Source organism: Mirounga angustirostris, unplaced genomic scaffold (assembly GCF_029215605.1).
Source record: "Mirounga angustirostris isolate CCGP_5_RB_7025 unplaced genomic scaffold, mMirAng1.0.hap1 SCAF_10, whole genome shotgun sequence".
NCBI lineage: Eukaryota > Metazoa > Chordata > Mammalia > Carnivora > Phocidae > Mirounga > Mirounga angustirostris.
Genome location: NW_026991718.1, coordinates 39,565,438 through 39,585,613, shown reverse-complemented (window position 1 = coordinate 39,585,613; position 20,176 = coordinate 39,565,438). Strand labels below are relative to the sequence as shown.

The window sequence follows — 20,176 nt, the reverse complement described above, 5'->3', positions numbered from 1 at the left end:
GATGCTGGGATCAAGTCCCACATCGGGCTCCCTGCTCGGTGGGAAGCCTGCTTCTCCCTCCCCCACTCCCCCTGCTTGTGTTCCCTCTCTCGCTGTGTCTCTCTCTGTCAAATAAATAAATAAAATCTTTAAAAAAAAAACCAACAACAACAACAAAAAACAAATAAAATGCTTGCCAGGGAGGGAAACTCTGGTGCTGAATTCTAGAGTGGGAAATGGATCATGATGGCAAGGCTCTCGTAAGGAGAGTTAACGCAGGAAGGGGCTGGGATGGTGAGAGCAACTGGAGCTTGGGAGAGCCCCTTAAAAGCAGTTGCTTTTGCCTGGCACTGAAGGAAGAGAGAAGAACTTGCTGTGCAGAAAAGCCCAAGGCCTGAGAGATAGAGGAGCAGACCCTGCTGGCAGGCCACTCCTTTCCCTTGGGGAGGCAGTATGGCTCAAGGGGTCTGGGACTTGAGTTTGGCCACAGTTGGCTTCCCCTTGAAGTTCAGCCCAGCCCTGGTCTGGCTCTGTGCCCCGGTACCCTAGGGTGCTCTTTGGCAAAATGGGGATAATGGTATATTTGAAGGTTACTGAATTAACATTTTGGCTGAATAGACTGCATTTTTAAACCAGGATTTGCACAAGACTAAAACTAAATGCATCATAGAATGAATTTCTGGGATATAAAAAGAAATGAGTAATGTCATCCAGATAATTTATAGTATTATTACAACTTTATTAAGATGTTTAGCGGCCAAAAATTTTAACCAGTATCTTAATAAGTGGATGTTTTCTTGCAGTATTTGAAAATATCTTTATAGGAAATGGTTAAATGGTATAGTCACAGGAGGACCAGAAATGCTTCAACAAAAGTAATTAGCATATCAACTTTCAGTTCTTAGTGCAGATTTTGAATTTATATGCTTATCAATTACCTTTGGAAAGAGTTACATATCACTGTAACAGAATTGCCAGTTTGTGTGAATTCTTAATCAAATAGCTCTCAACAGAATGATATATGTACTGTTAGTTCATATATATGGAATATATATGTTAATTTTAACTTTTTACTTTGAGATATTTTCAGACCTAGAGAAAGTACAAAATAGTACAAAGAATTCCCACGTATTTTCCTCTAGATTTCCCCAAACGTTAGTATTTGCTGTATTTTCTTTATCTTTCTGTTTTTCCATAACTTTTTTTCTGAGCCATTTGAGAGTAAGTTGCAAATACAGTGCTCCCTTACTCCTAGGTAACTTCACGCGTATGTCCTAACACCAAAGACAATAACCACAATGTGGTTATCAAATCAGGAAATTAACATAGACCTATTGTCTCATCTATAGACCTTATTCAGATGTTGCTACTTGTCTTTAAACTGTCTTTTGGAGCCAAAGAAACATTTAAAAGAATTTGGGGGGCGCCTGGCTGGCTCAGTCCATGGAGCATTTGACTCTTGATCTCGGGGTTGTGAATTCAAGCCCTACATTGGATGTAGAGATTACTTAATAAAATCTTCAAAAAAAACCCCCCAAAACAAAAACGAATTTGGGGGAGGTGTCCAGGATGAGCCAAGGTCATGTGTTACACTTGGTTGTATCTGTTTAGTGTCCTTCAGTCTATAACAGATCTTTTGTCTTGTGTCTTTTACATTCTTTTGAAGATTACAGGCACTTATTGCGTAGAAGGACCTTGAATTCTGCTTTTTTTTTTTTTTTTTTTCAGATGTTTCTTCATGAATAGATTCAGGTTCTATATTTTAGGCATGAAAACTACGTAGTTGCTACTGTGTCCTTCTCTGCTTCTCATGAGGCACCATCTATTTTTCCTGCTACAGTTGATGTTAATTTTGATCACTTGGTAAAAATGATGTCTGCCAGGGTTCTCCAAGGAAGTTACTATTTTTTCTCTTTGTAGTTAATAAGTGTCTTGTTGGAAGATACTTTGTGACTATGTAAATAACCCGTTTCTCATCAAATTTTCATCCATTGTTTAGTATCCATTGATGTTTCTTGCCAAAACAATTATTACTTTGTAGTGGCCAAATTGATGGTCACATTTTGAAAGTTTGACATTGTAGTGGAAGAATGATAATTTTACAACTCTATAAATGCCTAGATTGTTTCTGTGATGCTCTACTGCATATTTGTGAATACTAAGTGAGATGAAGGAACAAGATCTTTTTGGTCCATGGGGGACCAAAAAAAATGAGTGTTGGGGTTTTTTTTTTTTTTATGACAGTTTCTTATTTTCATAGTTTTCATCATCTTTATTATGCCTGGATCATAGGTGATTTATCATGAAAGTGTGGTACATGATTTTGAAATCTTGTGAAATATTGAGGTAGCAAAGTTGACATTCTGCTCTGCACTCTTCATAGGATGTAAATAACTTCCTAATTAGGTTTTTAGGTTTTTATCTGATGACTCCTGTGGAGTTCCTCACAGACTGGATTTTGTTAAATGCAACCCTGTGATGTCCTGTAACATGTTTTTGTCCGTTGTAGTTCCTGAAAATTGTTAGCTGGATTTAGATTCTTTTCTTTTTTCTTTTTTTTTTTTAATTTGAAAATCTATTTGGCTTTATTAAGTGATTTATGATTCAGGCAGCATCCCATCCAGCAAGTAGGGGAGTTCCCTGGATTTAGATTCTTGATCAAGCTTCAGGGTTCTCTCTCTTTTTCTCTCTCCTTTTTAATTTATTTTTAAAAGTCTCTTTCATAAATGGTGTCTTTATATTATGAAACACTTAAGGTCTGGTTGTCTGTGAAATTAGCAGCCACCAATGATCATCACTCACATCCATTACTTCATTAGCAGTTTCAAAATGGTGATAGTCTATTTGTGTCATGCCTTCTTCATCTATCAGCTATACTGTTTTTTTTTAAAGATACATTTATTTATTTATTTTTAAGATTTTATTTATTTATTTGAGAGAGAGAGATTGAGAGAGAGCACATGAGAGGGGGGAGGGTCAGAGGGAGAAGCAGACTCCCTGCCGAGCAGGGAGCCCGATGCAGGACTCGATCCCGGGACTCCAGGATCATGACCTGAGCCGAAGGCAGTCGCTTAACCAACTGAGCCATCCAGGCACCCCTGCTACTTATTTTTATAAAGTTTCATTAGAACACAGCCAGGCTCATTCGTTTGCATATTGCCTCTGGACGCTTTTGCAATACAAGGGCTGAGGTGAGTAGGTGCCATTGAGTCTATATTTGGCCCACAGAACTGAAAAGATATGGCCCAGTACAAAAAAGGTGTGCTGACCCCTGTAGATCATATGGGGAAAGCAATTTAAATGCTTGATTCTTTCCCTTTATTTACTAGTTTTCCGTTTGGTTTCTTATAACCTGCAAAGGTGACCAATGAAATTATGTTTTAAAATATGAACTCAGGGATTTCAACCTATTTCCTGTGTTTCAATCCATTTGTGAGTATTATTCTTATTGATACTCCAATTGTTTCATCTTTAGCTGGTGGAAGCCTCTTCCCATTGGCTCCTGAGTCCTTTTGACACAATCCCAGTGGTCTTTGATGCTTCCTTGCTTACTGTTATGGGAGGACATTCCAGACTCATCTTGTGCTTTTCCCCCTTCCAGATCAGCTATTTCTAGAAGGAGCTCTGATTCCTTTTAGTGAAATATGTTATTTAGAGACCATAGTCTGCTAAGGGTGCATATATAGTTTCTAAAGGTTATTCCATTTAATGTTATGAGCACACCACGCAATCATATAGAGTTTAGAAGTAGAATATAGTATGCCTATTACAACTTAAAAATATTGAGAAACACTTGCTCAAAAAGTATATGCTATTGGGCGCCTGGGTGGCTCAGTTGGTTGAGCGACTGCCTTCGGCTCAGGTCATGATCCTGGAGTCCCAGGATTGAGTCCCACATCGGGCTCCCTGCTCAGCAGGGAGTCTGCTTCTCCCTCTGATCCTCCCCCCTCTCATGTGCTCTCTCTCTCTCTCTCTCTCTCATTCTCTCTCTCAAATAAATAAATAAAATCTTAAAAAAAAAAAGTATATGCTGTTCTTTTTAAATGTACTCTTAATATTAGTAATGCAGTTAACTAATCCTATTTAAGAACTGTAGTTGTACATTGTAATTGTTTTCTATGTAAGATTAATGTTTCATGCTTATATTGTATTCTTCCAAAAAAAAATAACATACTTCTGCCACTGATAACATTTCTAGAGATAAAGCTCACAAGGATATTTCCATTAAACTTTACATGTAGAATGTTTCCCTGGGGACATCTGGGTGGCTCAGTCGGTTAAGCATCTACCTTTGGCTCAGGTCATGATCCCAGGGTCTTGGGATCAAGTTCCGCATTGGTTCCTTGCTCAGCGGGGAGCCTGCTTCTCCCTCTGCCTGCCACACCCCCTGCTTATGCTCTTGCGCTCTCTTGCTCTCTCTCTCTGACAAATAAATAAAATCTTTAAAGAAAAAAAAAAGAATGCTTCCCTGTTTCTGAAGCGGCATGTTCAGATAATGATGATGAATTCAAACATGCTTCATTTCCTTATTTCTCACATTGTTACATTAATTAAATATGTTGGTCACCCCTGTGACCACATGATTATTGACCAGGCAGAAATTCAGGCCTGAAGATTGAAGCTGAAGCTGAATAACAGATGTCGATTGAATGCTGAGGCCAAGGCCATATTCTGATATATTCCTAGGACCTACCTCATAGTTGCAAAGATGAAATAAGGTTGTACACAAGCATGAAGAACATTGTCTGGTACAGTAAGGGCTTTGTTAAGGTAAACTCATTATCAGCATCAGCAGTCCTGGGTTTTCCGGTCCTCCCTAGCCCCTGTAAAATTTAGTCTTTATACTGTACCATTCCCTGGGCACTTAATGATACTCACTCAGTTTTGGATTGCTACTTTTCTAGAATCCATGTTCTTAAGGACCCTGGCTGTCAACTGTCCCTTTTGATCACTGTCACCCCTAGCACAGTACTTTATACACAAAATCTGCACATGTGTATTTGTTATTTATTTATATTTCCTTCTTTATGCATCATATATAAGAAAATAAACAGCGGGCGCCTGGGTGGCTCAGATGGTTAAGTGTCTGCCTTCGGCTCAGGTCATGATCCCAGGGTCCTGGGATCGAGTCCGACATCAGGCTCCCTGCTCCTTGGGAGCCTGCTTCTCCCTCTGCCTCTCTCTCTCTCTCTCTCTGTCTCTGTCTCTCATGAATAAATAAATAAAATCTTTAAAAGAAAAGAAACAGCAAAATTCGTCTTCCTCATGGACGTTGTAGGCTAACAAGGGCGATCATTGTTCACTTCTGGTATCTTTCAGGGTATAATCTTTGATAACTTGATCATTGGTGGTTGATCATTTTTATTTTACTTTTTTGAAGGTTTTCTCAATTTATCTCAGTATTGAGGCTGTGCATACATCTTTTTTGGGGTGGGGAGGGGCGAAGGGAGAGAGAAGAGAGAGAATCTTAAGCAGGTTCCACACCCAGCACCGAGGCCAATGCGGGGCTCCATCTCACAGCCCTGAGATCATGACCTGAGCCGAGATCAAGAGTCAGACGCTTAACCAACTGAGCCCCTAGGTCTACATGCATCTTTTAACAAATAAAGCAGATGTCTGTGCTGGAGGTAGACCTTTGATTCTGGCCCACTGGTTTGTAGCTGTGGGTTTTCCTTCATCTGTGATACTGGGAGTACGTCAGCAGTTGTGGAAGCCATATGTTTTTATAGGTCTGTGCCAAAGAAAATACTTTAGAATTACATTAGCAACCCCAAGGTATTTTGGCTGTTCTGAGAGGACACGTAGTTTTCCAGTTATATGAACAAGAGCTTTTGTTTCATACGGAAGGTTCTTGTAGGCTACGAGAACAATAATGCCACTCAGCGTTTCCCAGAGTAACATCCTTGGGATGTTAATAGGTAGGACAGAACTTCTGGGGCTGTTAACACGCCAATGTGTACCATGAATCTCTTACAAGGGAGTGCATTGTGCAGTATTCCTCCAACCCTGTGTTTGGAATACTACCCCCTAACCCTCCCCCCACCCCCAGCATGCGTGTCCCCTCCTGCTCTCTGCCTCCCAGCCTCAGATGTGGTTCCTTGCTCCCTGTATGTGAACTCCCTTTACTGTTGGGAAAGAGGTGGCCTAGTCTCTGGACACTTGTCTGTGGATCCTAAACTTAGTGAAGAAGTCAGGGAGTGGGTCTCTTTTGCTCTCTATTGTCTTTATAGCACCAGGCATCTAGAAGGCCCTCAATAAGTATTTGTTGGATGAATGAAGGAACCACAGAATGCTTTATTTCCAAATGGCATCTCATGGGACTGGTGTTCCCCAAAACCCACTTTGGGAACAGTGGATGGGTCTGGGCTACCATTCTACTCATGGCACTTCCTTGTCAGTGTGAGTAACTAGGATTCTCTAGCTCTTCCTAGTTCTACTTAATTTACTCCATGCATCAGCTAGCAGGGAACCATCAGTGTACTTAAAGAGGAGGCTCAGCACTTGAAATAACTTGTCTCCATGGCACACAAGTGAATCGGCCAGGATTAGAGCCTTCGTTTCCTGAGGCCTGTCTTAGGGCCCATTCTCCCAGCATTAGTGACATACATAGGGACTAGTGTTCCAGATTGTTAGGGGAGGGAGAAATCAGATGCCCCTCTGTACACTAATTCATGCAGGCAGAACAAAGGTCCAGCTTGGTTTTCAAGTTCAAGTTTGGCTTATACGTGGTCCTTGGTGAAGATTATGATCTTGGGCAAATTAAAAACAAATGTTAAATAAGTCATAATAAGGTAGAGAGGGAGTTCAGGATTCTCATTTTTAAACACATGGGGGTAAACAGACCTCTCCTTAAGGCAGACGTTTGCCTCCCCTCCTCCACTTAACCTCTGTCTTCCATATTTGTGACTACTGTTCATTTTTACGGGTAGGTGTGTACACATGGTCTCGTGTCCATAGATACACAAGCCTTGTCTACCAAGCCCCTAGCTCTTCTGAACTGGGAAAATAGAAGTTTCATCAAATCTGGTAACACATCAAGTCCGAGGGAAGCACACATGTGGCAAGCTGCCCTCTTCCTTAAGAATAACCCACAGCTGCCCGCTGCCCCAAGGCGGCTTCCTTTTCCTCAAGTATCTCAAGGTGAGTGTGCAGGGAGGCAGCACACAGAACCCCCTGTGTTCTGCTCGCCCAGGCCGAGTTCCTGAGTACACTTTGGACTAGACCTGGGGAGCTTGGCCTGGCAAGTTTTCGCAGTAAATAGGACTCTGTATGTGCAAGCCAAATTAAGTCTGCAGGCAGTCTTTATGAGCACAGTAACTGTTTCACAGATGTAAAGACGCTCCAGAGTACTGTGTATGTTTGTGGCCTCGGTCCCCGTAAAGTTGCCTTGAGCACATTGCAAGGACTCTGTACCTGGAGAGAGGGTTCTCCTCTGTTCTCACTCTGCTTAGCTCTTCACTCTCAGAGTGGGCATCCTATTATTCCATGTGTGTGCATGTGTGCATGCGTGTGTTTGTGTGTACATGACTAGTTCTCAACTGGGGCCATTTTGCCCCCCAGGGGACATTGGCAAGGTTTGGAGACATTTTTGTTATGATTGGGGAGAGAACTATTACCATCTAGTGGGTAGAGGCCAGGGGTGCTGATAAACACCTTAAAATGTATAGGATGGATGGTTCCTCACAACAAAAGATTAGGTTGCTCCAATATCCATTGTGCTGCAGTTGAAAACCCCGGTGTACAGACACATGTTATGTACACACGTGAAATAAACTGTGTGAATGTGTCTGTGTGTGTGTTTTAAAAAGGGACCTCGGAGATGAGAGTTGGATTTTAGTGACGGTCGAAAGAAACCGAGCCCAGAGGGGTGGAGAGAGTTGCTGATTTCATGGAGCCTACTGAGAAACATAGAAGGACTGGTCCTTGAGTCCCTCTTCTGTCTGAATAGAGCTTTGTGCAGTGATAACAGTTTTATTCTTTGAGTGTTCTCTGTGTCCCAGAGAAGTATTGCATACATTCACTCATTTAATCCTAAGAATGACCCTGTGGGTACTGTGGTTTTTCCTGCTTCATTCTAGAGGAAACCAGACTTGTCTGAGGGTACCTAGCATTCCAAGGGGCAGGGACTGGCAGAGAACCCAGATTTGTCCCGCTCCTGTTAAGTGGCCACCTCCCACTGGGCCACACGGATGGCGTGCGTGAGCTTGAGGGACGTGACCTGAGCAGTGAAGACTGGGTGACCCAGGGAGTTCCTTCCAGGAGTTGCATTCTAAAGCTGTGGTTTGGAAATGGTCAACGGTGCCAGAGCTTTGTCTCTAAGAAGGCTTGAGCTGTAGAACAGAACCCTGAGCAGTGCTAAGGCCTCTGGCTGGAGAGCAGGAACGCCTGCACCGCCCGGGGGCATGGGGAGGGTTTGGGGGGCTGAAAGGGGCGGAATGGGAGAGACCCTGACTGGCTTTCCCCGCCTTCCGCTCCTTTCTCCCACCTTCCCTGCTCAGGGGACGTCCTGGGGTTAGTAGGACGTGAGGGGCAATTAGTGGTAATTACTCATCATTTGCGTAGACAGGAGCATGGTTTTAGAGGTGCCTTCTGGGACGAGAGAGGCTGGGGACCTCCTGTCAGAACGTTGCATGGAGGACCAAGAGGAAAGCAAACATCCTGTGGGGAGGAAGGAAGGTACAGAGCCAGCCTCCTAGGGAGGTCAGCTGTAGATACTCGCCGGTGTGAGTGAGGTGCTCTGAACCCACTGGTAGTGCAGGCGGGAGACGGGGCAGCAGCTGGGGGACGCCACACGAGGAACTGACCAGTGGACAGACTTCCGTTTCCTCCTGTGTCCCCTCTGCCGTGGGTGCTTTGGACCTAGGCCAGCCGCTCTCCTCTGGGACCCCCTCTATGCTTTTGGGTTTGGTGTCCAGACTCCATGTGAAGCCGGGCTCTTTTAGCACTTTATAGATGTATTTTGTTGTGAGGAGGTATGAGCCTGTTTAAAAATAATTTCTGACCAAACCTTTTACTGAGAGAGGTTTGGCGGCAGAGAGAAAACCCACCTTGTGAGCCCTAAGAAAAACCATTGAGTTTTGAATTGCCAAAATCACTGTTGTTTGGGCCAGGATAGTTCTGGGGGATGGTAGTTTTCCCATCTCCTTTTGGAAAAAAAAAATTTCAGGGTTTCTCTTATTGATGTATCTTTCATCTGTGTGTTGTGCTTTAATAAAATGTTGCTATGCCTCTCTGTAAGTGGATAATTGAGCAGAAGAGCATGCTAATTTATCTCTCAGCCAGCCCTGTGGTGAGGCCTGCTTCTTTGGAGATGGTCCAAAACCAAACAGCCTCAACTCACCTGCTGAAGGGCCCCCTGGCACCAAGATAGGCCGGAACCCCCGGCACGCCGCGCTGTCTGTTAGGGTGTTCTCCGTCCCAACAAAGCTCTCTGTTATTGGAGACCCGCGCCTTTAAATCAGACTACATTTCCCTCCCTGGTATAGACCGTCTTCCCTCAGGCCAGTTTCTGTCTCCGCCTTGGCTGTGAGGATGTGGAAGCACAATCGGGCTTTGTGGTGAGGAGCGCTTTGCAGAGCTCGGGAAGGTGGGGTTCAGCCTTGTATAAATAAATAACAGCAAGCGAGCTTCAGGAAAAGGGGATTCCTGGAATGAGAGAGACTGGCGCTCGAGACAGGAAACTCTTCCTGGGGTTTCTGCAGCCTCTGCAGCTTCTCCGAGGCTTGTTGTCCTGCCTGTGGCTTCTGGGCGGCCCTGGAGCCTGCTGTCCTCCTCCTGGAGCCTCCTGGACTCCCTCAGTGCCCTGGACCACCCGCCAACCTCCGGGAACCTGGCTTGAGCCCCTTTCGTGGTCCAAAGAGATGTGCTTTGCCCCTTGTGAGGCTCAACTGCAGCCTTGGTCCCGGGCCTGCCCCGCTTGGCTTTTCTTCACTCCTTGCATTTGGGTTAGTGATGTCCTCTCCAGAAGGAGCCGGAGACAAGAAGGGCATAGCTGGCTGCCTGCACTCTGGAAGACCCGTTCCGTACGAAGGGAGGCTCACGCATTCCTTCTGTTTTCCATAGCACTGCCTGAACTCTGACTGGTTTCTTTTTTTTCTTTTATAAAATATATATCACTACACCCAGTGCGGGGCTTGAACCCACGAGAGTTCAAGAGTCGCACACTCTTCTGACTGAGCCAGCCAGGCACCTCCGTCTGGCTGGGTTGTGTGTAGGCCTTTTGACATCAGAGATGGGAAAAGCCCGGGAGAAATTAAAGCTCATATTTAGGCCTTCTTTTTTTTTTTTTTTAAGATTTTATTTATTTATTTGACAGACACAGCGAGAAAGGGAACACAAGCAGGGGGAGTGGGAGAGGGAGAAGCAGGCTTCCCGCGGAGCAGGGAGCCCGATGCAGGGCTCGATCCCAGGACCCTGGGATCATGACCTGAGCTGAAGGCAGACACTTAATGACTGAGCCACCCAGGCGCCCCCAGTTTCATGCCCTGTAACGCATATAGACTCATGCAGCCACCGCTGCAGTTGCAGGTCCCTAAAAACTGCTCAGGCTACCCTTTTGTGGTTTACCCTCCCATCCCTCTTTGCCCTGGCAACCACTGCTCTGTTTCTAACACTCTTCCCAAAGATTTGTTGGCCACATTATGTGCATCTTACTAGGAATTTCACTGCCTACCGGTGTAAGAGAAAAACATGAAAATCAAGTCCGCTCTCTGGAAAGCCTCCCACCTTTCTTTGCCCTTTATTCTGACTGCACTGACTCTGCCACCTACCAGCGCTCCTCCAGTATGGACAAGCCAGCGTTAACCCATCCTGCCTCCTCCCCACCTGCCTCAGCCGTGTCTGCCGCATGACATTTTTATCTGTTCCATCCCTGTGTTCCGGCTTACGGTAAACACTTCTCTTAGCCCAGTGCTTCAAAACTGTGTGTGATAAGAAGACACAGATGCATTCAAAGTGTTAAAGGAATGCTGTCAATAATAACAACCCTAAGCTAGAGACTGCCCAAGGAAGAAAGAGGAGTTTGAAAAAACGAACACAGGAAACTCTTAACAGTGGATTTGAGCCCATCTTTTATTTTTGAAGTCTTGGTACATCTTAAGAAAGTTAAGAGGCTTAATTTTGTTCCTGAGGATCATTTACAAACAGCATCGAGAACCCACAGCTCATTGCTGTTGAATCGGTGTAGGACAGGGGTGGTTGTCCAGGTCTGTCTGGCCTCTCGTTGCAGGTATGGAAGACTTAGGACCAGACATGTGATCCATCAGCGCACAGCCGTGAATGCCCCTGCTGGGCTAGCTTTGGGGAATATGCCAGTGTCCTTCTAGCAAAGACTTTGCCATCCACTTGGCTCACAAAAAATCTACTTCCTCAGCCTGCCCAAGCGCCCCCGGAGCGCTGTAACAGCTTCACCCCATGAGAGACTTTTCCCATTAAATCAGGTGTTGACGTCAGTGTCCCGGCTACGTTGCAGGTGCCCAATATCCTGGTGAAATTTCAGATTCTTAGATACTTGGGAGGCTTGAATGAACTCAGGGTATTTTTTAGCATGCATAAAGTCTGTAAAATGGGATTTGGATGTTTGGGTTTTGGTGCCAGAATTTGATTGGCCCTTGTGGGAGGGGCACAGACATGGGGAGAAGCTGAGCTGTAAGCGAGGGGAGGTGCCCCTGGGGGGGTGAGTCCCCTGAGCTCCAGGCCCTCCCTCGGGCCCCGGGGGCTTGCCCTTCCCACCTCCTGGCCGCAGATGGCTCCCGTCAGAGGAAGGGAATGACTTGTGTGTGCTGAGGCTGGTCCCCTGTGGTGGTGGTCTTCAGCCTGGGGAGCCCGGTTAACATGTGAAGCACTCAGGCCATAACAGGAAGCCCCTGTTTGTGCTCTTGAACATATTGTGTCTCTGTGCAAGGGTGAGAACGATTTTCCACACTGTGGGCCCAAGACTGGCGGCTCCTTAGCCAGGTTGGTGTCTAGACCCTGGCCTGAGAGGAGCCAGAGCTGGGCCTGGCTGCATCCTTATAGGAACTCAAGCTCCCGGTGGCCAGGCCGAGCCTGGGCTGGGAGTCAGGTGAGCAGTCCTAGGTGGGAGCCAGAGGCCGAGGGTCTCACAGGTAGGCCCCACAAGGCAAGCCAGTGGTGGGCCATAGTCCTGGCGGACTGCCCTCAGAAACAGAAGTTTGGAGATCACAGCTTTGAGATAGCCCCAAAGGTTGAGAATTACTGGCCCATCAGAACTCCCTGGAGGCCCCCTCCCCCCCCTTTTTTTGAAAGGACACATGCCTGACCCATGTGCCCAGAATCTCTAGATCTTGGGACCCTGGCACTTGTATTTATTAAAAGCTCCCCTTTAAACGGTGGTGCATAGCTGGGTTGAGACCCCCCTGCCTCGGGCAGTGGTAGGGTCTGCAGGCTGCTCTGTGGCTACAGACGGAAGGCAGCCCCAGCAGGAAAGTCGGAGAGCAACAAAGTCGGGCCCTGCCTTACCTCAGCCGGGCTACCCCTTGTTACCTACCGGATTCCCAAACCAGTGCTATTCATGTGTGCTTGGTCTCTGCACGGCTTTGTCTCCTCTGCATCTAACTAAACTAAAATCATCTCAGTTCATGGACCAAGCCTCCCCGTGCTCTTCTGTTCTCACAGAAGACATTCTGGTTTCTCCTTTAAGATGATCTCTGGGGGCACTTTCTGTTTCCGTGGGGGTGGCTTGCCCTCCTCACTTGTGGCACTCCTCACTTCAATAGCTGTCAGCTTGTTTCTGGATCCTTTTTTGAGTTCCTGGCGTGTAGGAACTTCCTAACCAAATCTTATTAAATTGATGTTTTAATGAAAGGCATTTTTAACTCCCTTCCCTCTCTGCCACCACCCCCCCTGTTTATCAGAATTACTCCTCCACTCATACCCAATAAAGGCCGCCATAGACTGGACCTGTAAGAAACCAGACCCGAGGCCAGCCCCAGCACGCTCCTGAGAACCACTAAGATAAACACAAAATGCACTCTCGCCGAATTCTGAGAAGGAAAGGCCCTCAAAGGTCATAGGGTCCAGTGGCTCTCAACCCTGGCTGCACATTAGAATCATCTGGGGAGCTTTTAAAAAATGTTCATGCCCAGCCCCCACCCCCTGAGATTTTGATTCAGTTGGTCTGGGGTGGGGCTCAAGCTTGCGTGGAATTTTCTTAAAAGCTCCCCAGGGGCTTCTACTATGCAGCCAAGTTTGTAAACCACTGCCCTAGGCCAAAACTCCTCACAGGATATTTGAATGAAAGGATTACAAAGATCCCTGCCTGCTGAGGGGGTAGCCCCCCAGTAAGTCCGGGGCTGGTGAGAGAGTCACCAACAGTGCACTCCTGGATTCCCTAAGCCCCTTCCATCCTCCAGTCTTAGCCTCCAAAAGACTGGGCCTTGGACCATCCCTCCTTCCCAGAGACCAGAAGCAGACTCTGAATAGAATCTAATTTTAAACCGATGAGTGGAACCAGAAGGAGACGTGGTTTGATGGGCTCTGAATTAAGATCTCCTTTTCCCAGGCCATATATTTGACTTCATATATTGTATTAGTTCGCTAGGGCTGCCATAACACAGGACCCCAGAGTGGGTGGCTGACCCAACAGAAATGTGCTCCCTCCCAGTTCTGGAGCCTGGGAGTCTGAAATCAAGGTGTCAGAGGGTCGGTTCCCTCTGGGGGCTGTGAGGGGAGGCTCTGCTCCGGCCTCTCTCCTTGGCTCTCAGATGGCTGTCTTCTCTTCTGTGTCTCTTCACATTGTCTTCTCTCTGTGTGTGTCTGTCCAAATTTCTCCCTTTTGTAAGGACACCGGTCCTATTGGATTGGGGCCCACCCTACTGACTTCATTTTAACTTGATTCCCTCAGTGAAGACCCATCTAAGGTTCCATTCTGAGGTACTGGGCGGGGTGGGGTGAGGACTTCGGCATATCTTTTTGGAGACCTGTACAATTCAGCCTGTAACTATTATCATCTAAGCTTTCTCCCTTAACTACAGCTTTTAATGGGTAGACCCGCGTATTTTTCTTTACACCCTTACATTGCTCAGAGCGCAGAGCTCCGGGGCTGGTTGATTATCAGCATTCAGCACTAATTTCCTGACAAACTGACTTCTGTTCTCCTGGTCCTGGGTACACTTGGAGGATGATGGTTTACGTTCAGGCTCCCCCAGCGATGGGTAGAATTCCTCTAATTTCCTCACAGTGGCAGGAGCTGCTGAGGGCCTGAAAGGAGAGGTGAGCTATGAGGGGCGGGCCTCCCCGGCCCCAGATAAAGGCAAGTCACATGCTGATGTTCCCCCTTGGTTTGAGTGGATGCATTTATTTATTTTATTTTATTTTAAAGATTTTATTTATTTATTTGACACACACAGAGAGAGCACAAGCAGGGGGAGCGGCAGGCAGAGGGAGAAGCAGACTCCCCGCTGAGCAGGGAGCCAGATGCGGGACTCGACCCCAGGACCCTGGGATCATGACCTCAGCCAAAGGCAGACGCTCAACCGACTGAGCCACCCAGGCGCCCAAGTGGATGCATTTAGGCTCTGGAGGAGAGGGCCCATGTTGGGCGATGGTGGTTCTTTGGAAGGTGCAGACATTATCATTGGTAACCAGGTTAGGGAGTCGTGACAAGGGTGTGAAGAAGAGGCAGTGTTTCATTCCCGTGGAAGTTCTTTGTCAGCTGCTTACTCTAGAGGCCGTTCTTCCACAGACAGAATTCAGGCAGGCTCCAAACACTTGGATGGAGAAAAATCACACTTCATTCTCACCAGCTGAAAAATTGCATTTCCTTCAATTATGAATGGAGACAAGAAACCATAGTGACATTAGCCGTACCTGTGACCACCACCAGTAGGAACTGCGGGGATTTTTTTCCAATCTGTTGGAGTCATTGTCGATATTTCTCTAAGTTTCGTTAGCCTCGTCACTGCTTCAGAATTGAGGTGGTTATGAGACTCACGGCTAGGTCTTATTTAATATGTTAATTAAATATTACCACAGCAAAAATTTTTTAAATATTTTGATAACTGCAATTTACCATAATTGGCTTCCTTTGGAATGCTATGGATTTAATTTGTGCATTTAACGCCATTCTGTGGAAGGTCTGCAGGCTTCCCCAGGCTGCCAAGGGGGTGGTGGTGGGGGGGATGTCTGTGGCATTAAAGAGGTTAAGAAGCCTTGGTTTGTGTTTGTAATAACCACTTCCTGTCCCCATTCGGTGGGTAAATCCTATCAATGGAGATAATTCTAGATCGCAGTCTTGACAATCACTGATTTAGTTGATGTTTATATCCTTTATTTTTGGCTCCTTGGAGCTAAGCCCTGTGTGCATGTGCACTCACATGGACTTGGATTTGTCTTCTTTTTAAAGATGACAAGGATTAGGGAAACATTTTAGAACAAGCCCAGCTTTAAATATGCCCTCCAGTGCTGTTGGGTCCTGCTTGGGAAAGCTGTTCTCTGTCTCTGCCAGTAAGTCTCCTGTGAGTGGGGCTGAGAGGGACTTTTGGCAAAATAACCACCTACTCCTCCCAGAGCCCAGTGCACTGGGACGTGCTCTTCTTGGTCACTCTGGAAATGTGCAAGCCTCACACCAGTGCTTGAGCTGCCCGTGTTGGACCTGAAAGCTGGGCTCACAGAACCAGTTCCAGGTGGCCTGGGAAGATGTTGAGGGTGCCAGCTCCCAGGTCCTGGTGGCTGTGAAATGATTTGATTGTAGATGATTAGGTTTATGGGGGTTTCTGTGGGGTTTTGTTTTTTACTTTCCTTTTGAAATAATTAGACTCACAGGTAGTTGTAAAAATAGTACATAAGAGTACTGGGATCTCTCCCCCCAAGTTTCCGCCAGTGGAGACATTTTCTATAGCTCAAGATCAAAATCAGGTCATTGACAATGGTATGTTACTGTGACCGCTAACTGGTTTACAGGCCTTAATCAGTTCTCGCCGTTTTCTCATGCCTTCACTTATGTGTGTTGTTTGTACAGTTCTTGCTGTTTTTTTTTTTTTTTTTTTAAGATTTTATTTATTTATTTGAGAAAGAGAGAATGAGAGAGAGAAAGCACATGAGAGGGGGGAGGGTTGGAGGGAGAAGCAGACTCTGCCGAGCAGGGAGCCCGATGCCGGACTCGATCCCGGGACTCCAGGATCATGACCTGAGCCGAAGGCAGTCGCTTAACCAACTGAGCCACCCAGGCGCCCTAGTTCTTGCTGTTTTATCCCATGCATGGGTTTGTGTAACCACCCCCACAATCACAGTACAAAACCGTTTACAGAACATATTTATAAACTTAGTTGTGAGGCACATAGTGTAGTGAGTTATTACCAGTTTTGTTAATCAAAGCACTGCCCATCTGCCTCGAGGCTGGAGGTATTAATTTGATGTGTCTGCAGGCCTGTGAGCATTTGGACCCCTTGTGTGTGCATCTCCAAGGTCCGATCTAGACCTGGACCCCATGCAGTGGCAGTCTTGGGTGGCGGTGGTGCTTGTGATCCATAGGCACGGCATTCTGCGTCCGGGGTTTGGGATCAGGGTGTTTCTCTGAGCTGGAGAGCAGGAGTAAAGCAAGACAGAGTTGGGGAACAAGGGCAGCGTCCAACTCTTGGGGGTCCAGAGCCTCACAGGGGTGAGAGGACAGTTAGGGAATAAGGAGACGCCCTGGCCAGGCCTGGGCAGACCTGGTGGGGGATGTAAGGAAAGGTCATCTTTTGGTGGGCATGGAGGTCCCCGGGGGCCTTGCTTGTCCTTCCCTGCATCCCTGAGTTGACTGTGCTGCTGGGCCTGGCTTCCAGATGCAAGATAGGAATCATAGTTGCTCCACGGCCTTGCTCATCTGAGGTCTGATTACCATGGTAGGTAATGGTATAATGGTAGGTACCATTTAGAAATTCCAGGGCAGGGCGCCTGGGTGGCTCAGTTGGTTGAGCGACTGCCTTCGGCTCGGGTCATGATCCCAGGGTCCTGGGATCGAGTCCCGCATTGGGCTCCCTGCTCTGCGGGGAGCCTGCTTCTCCCTCTCCCACTCCCCCTGCTTGTGTTCCCTCTCTCGCTGTGTCTCTCTCTGTCAAATAAATAAATAAAATCTTAAAAAAAAAAAAAAAAGAAATTCCAGGGCACCCTCAAAACTATGGTGGTAACTTTCTCCCAAATCCATGTGTTGATTGTGTCTTTGGCACCTCTCCGTTTACCAGGACATCTGATTAAATGGAACACTTCGTTCTCTAACCACGTAGGATAACGGCGCTTACTGTATCTGGGTTTATGGTTTTAGCCATTTGGGGATGCTGGTGCACAATTATCTGTTTTTATTTTTTTGTTGGCGGCTCTTTCCTGTTTCTTTGGTTAAGGTTTTCAGCTAAGTACTTAACCTTTATAGTCAGAGATAACACTCTGGTCCACACCTGCAGTCACGCACCCCACTGCCCTTTTCTCTTGGCTGAAGCCAGCGACGTGGGGCTGCCAGGTGGTAAGAACTAGTAGCTGGTACATGACCAGCCCCCATAAGCCAGTGCGGGGACGCTAGGCTGAGATACAGAGGGGCACGGGGAAGGATGGTTTGATTAGGTAGGCCCACCCTAGTCCCTGCAGGGGCTCGTTAACCCAAGTAGATGTGGGGCCGGTGCCGGGGAATTGGGGTGCCTGAGTGCTGCCAAGTATGAGCACCATCCACTGGCTGTCTGGGTGTAGACAAGACTTAGGAGCAACAACCCTGGCCCAGGCAGGTTATCAGAGGAAGGCCTCAAACCCATTTGTAAATATACTTTTAAAAAAAATTATGTATTTATTTTAGAAAGAGAGAGTGAGCATGCGTGCACACGAGCAGGAGGGGAAGAGGGTAAAGGAGAGAGAATCTCAAGCAGACTCTTTACTGAGCACGGAGCCCGACTTGGGGCTCAATCCCATGACCCTGAGATCATGACCTGAACCAAAACCAAGAGTCAGACGCTTAACCGACTGCACCACCTAGGTGCCCCTGTGATACGCTTCTTGAAACTAAGCTTGTGGCAGGAGGCCAAGGTTGCCACCATCCCAGGACAGAAATCGAATTGAGCTAACATCCCACCTCCATTTCCTTCACTCACCTTACCCTGCCCATTCCTATCAGTTCCATCTTCTAAAGACACCGTCACTTTGTGACTTCATTTCTGGGAAAGCGGCTTCACACACCGAGTCTGAACTTCCCTGACTGATTCTCCAGGTCTCTCCTGTCTGACCTCACCCAGTTGGATCAGCCTCACTTCTGACCAGTCCCAAACCCTACCCCTTCCCCACACTTCACGTGCTTCTCCTTCCCTTCCAGATGCCATCCCATGACATTCAGTCCCTTTTCTAACAATATTGGCTTTGATGACCTGAGCTCCAGAGGAGTCTGCTGTCACATTTCCCCCATGTACCTCATAGTCCAACACACTTGCTTTGTGTTACGTCACTGTATTGCCTTATGACTTCTGTGTTTTTATCCATATATCTATATGTGATGCATGAACAAGACAAAGCCTATTGTGTTGTTCTCTGGTTGTTTTTGTGCTTAGGCTTTCTCTCTGACTAGGGGAGGACAGGACCCCCGTGCGATAGTTTTGGTCTGCCCTGGGCACCCAATGCACACCCAGTGTGCATTCTCCATCAGTGCTTGTTGAGTGAGGGATGCAGTCGACTCCCATCATGAAGTGCCAGACGGCTCCGGTCTGGGTCCTTATTCTGTAGGCTCTTCCAAAGCAGACTGGGGTCTGTAACTACAGGCTCCCTGTTTAGTAGTCGTTAGGCTGGAATGCAAGGGGCTGGCAATCAGAATATTTTAGCGAATGGCTCGGTTGTACTTGAGCCTGAGATAGTTAAACTCGCTTTGAGATAACTGAAAGATCAGAATTGAGAAAAAAGAACAATATTTTCTTGTAATTAAAAATTGAGGTAGGGATGCCTGGGTGGCTCAGTTGGTTAAGCATCAGGCTCCTTGCTCAGCCGGGGAGCCCGCTTCTGCCTCTCTCTGCCACTCCCCCTGCTTGTGCTCTCTCTCCAAGTTCTCTCGCTCTCTGACAAATAAAGTCTTTAAAAAACAAAAAGTTGAGGTAGCTGAAACCTTTCTGCACACTTGAGCCTGGCAAGGTCTATTTGAAAGGTAAGTATCTCGGAGGGAGGAAGATGAGGTCCTAAGGGCCAACTGTTAGCTAACTCTCGGGGAGGGCTCCCTTAGCCCAGCAAGTGGAGATGCTCTGGACCGCTTTCCCTGCAGTGTGGAGACATGAGCTGGCTCTCCTCTCCTGTGCCGTCTTAGGGTCGGGGCAGAGACCATGCATTTCTTAGGTGGGCCTCATTTTCAGAAGCATCAAGCCTGGCATTTTCAACAAAGTGAGCAATCCCTGCCTATAGGAATAAGTCAGTTTGGGCAGGAGGGGGCATGTCCTATGTTTTCATCAAAAGAAAATTGAGCAGTAGAGAAAATAGAGATAAAACGATTTTAAGGAGCAAGTAACCCTCCCTGCTCATGGTGTAGAGCACCAAATCACAGGGTGTTCCCGGCTGCCATTACCCTGCTCTGATACAAGCCAGAATTTCCAGTTATATTCAGTAGCTCCTTTTTGGGTCACTTTTGCCCCTGCTTTCCTGCTGCTATTCAAAGACTTCCCTTATTGTAAAGGGCGAGAGTCCTCTCTGATTCTTCTTAACCTCTCTGCTAATTCGAGCAGCTTCTCTCTCATACAAACTTAGGACTGAACATCTCAGGAAAGAAAAACAGGGCCCAGGAAACTCACCCAGAGTGGAGTTTGAAAATTAGTTTTTCCCACCTGCGCAGGAAGCCAGCACCAGTCGGTGTGAAAGGACTCTCTCTTCTCTCCCCTTTAGTCACTCCCAGAGTGGAGCCTCGGCAGGAGGATGGGCAGGCAGCCTGTGGACAGAATTCCCTTGACTTTTCCTGCCTAGGAACATCTTAGGAAAATGCACTCCTTGAAATTTTTTATTTGCACCTGCCGAAAACATAGCAAGGCAGTGGTTTTTCACACTCTGGGGAAGGATTGTGTAGGAATGATGTGCAGTGGGCGGGGGGATTCTGTTTTAAAATGCAGATTCCTGGACCTCACCCTTGGCTGTTATGATCCAGATAGGCCAGGACTGGGGATCTGTTGTAAGGATTCCTAGGGTGATTCTGACAACAGCCGGGCTTGGAAACCTTGGGGGTGTGTGCTGTTGACTCACTGGGCCCAACAGTGGA

The 20,176-nt window shown here is 46.9% G+C and overlaps 1 protein-coding gene and 1 long non-coding RNA gene across 4 annotated transcripts in view; both read left to right on the top strand.

Annotated features, from left to right (window-relative positions):
- The window catches only part of TCF7L1 (transcription factor 7 like 1), a 151,812-nt gene that overhangs the window by 12,470 nt on the left and 119,166 nt on the right, over positions 1 to 20,176 (top strand). The window lies entirely within an intron of this gene.
- On the top strand, positions 28 to 20,012 carry LOC135361748 (uncharacterized). Its single transcript, XR_010405578.1, has 2 exons — positions 28 to 7,468; positions 7,617 to 20,012. It is a non-coding gene; the product is annotated as an uncharacterized LOC135361748 (long non-coding RNA).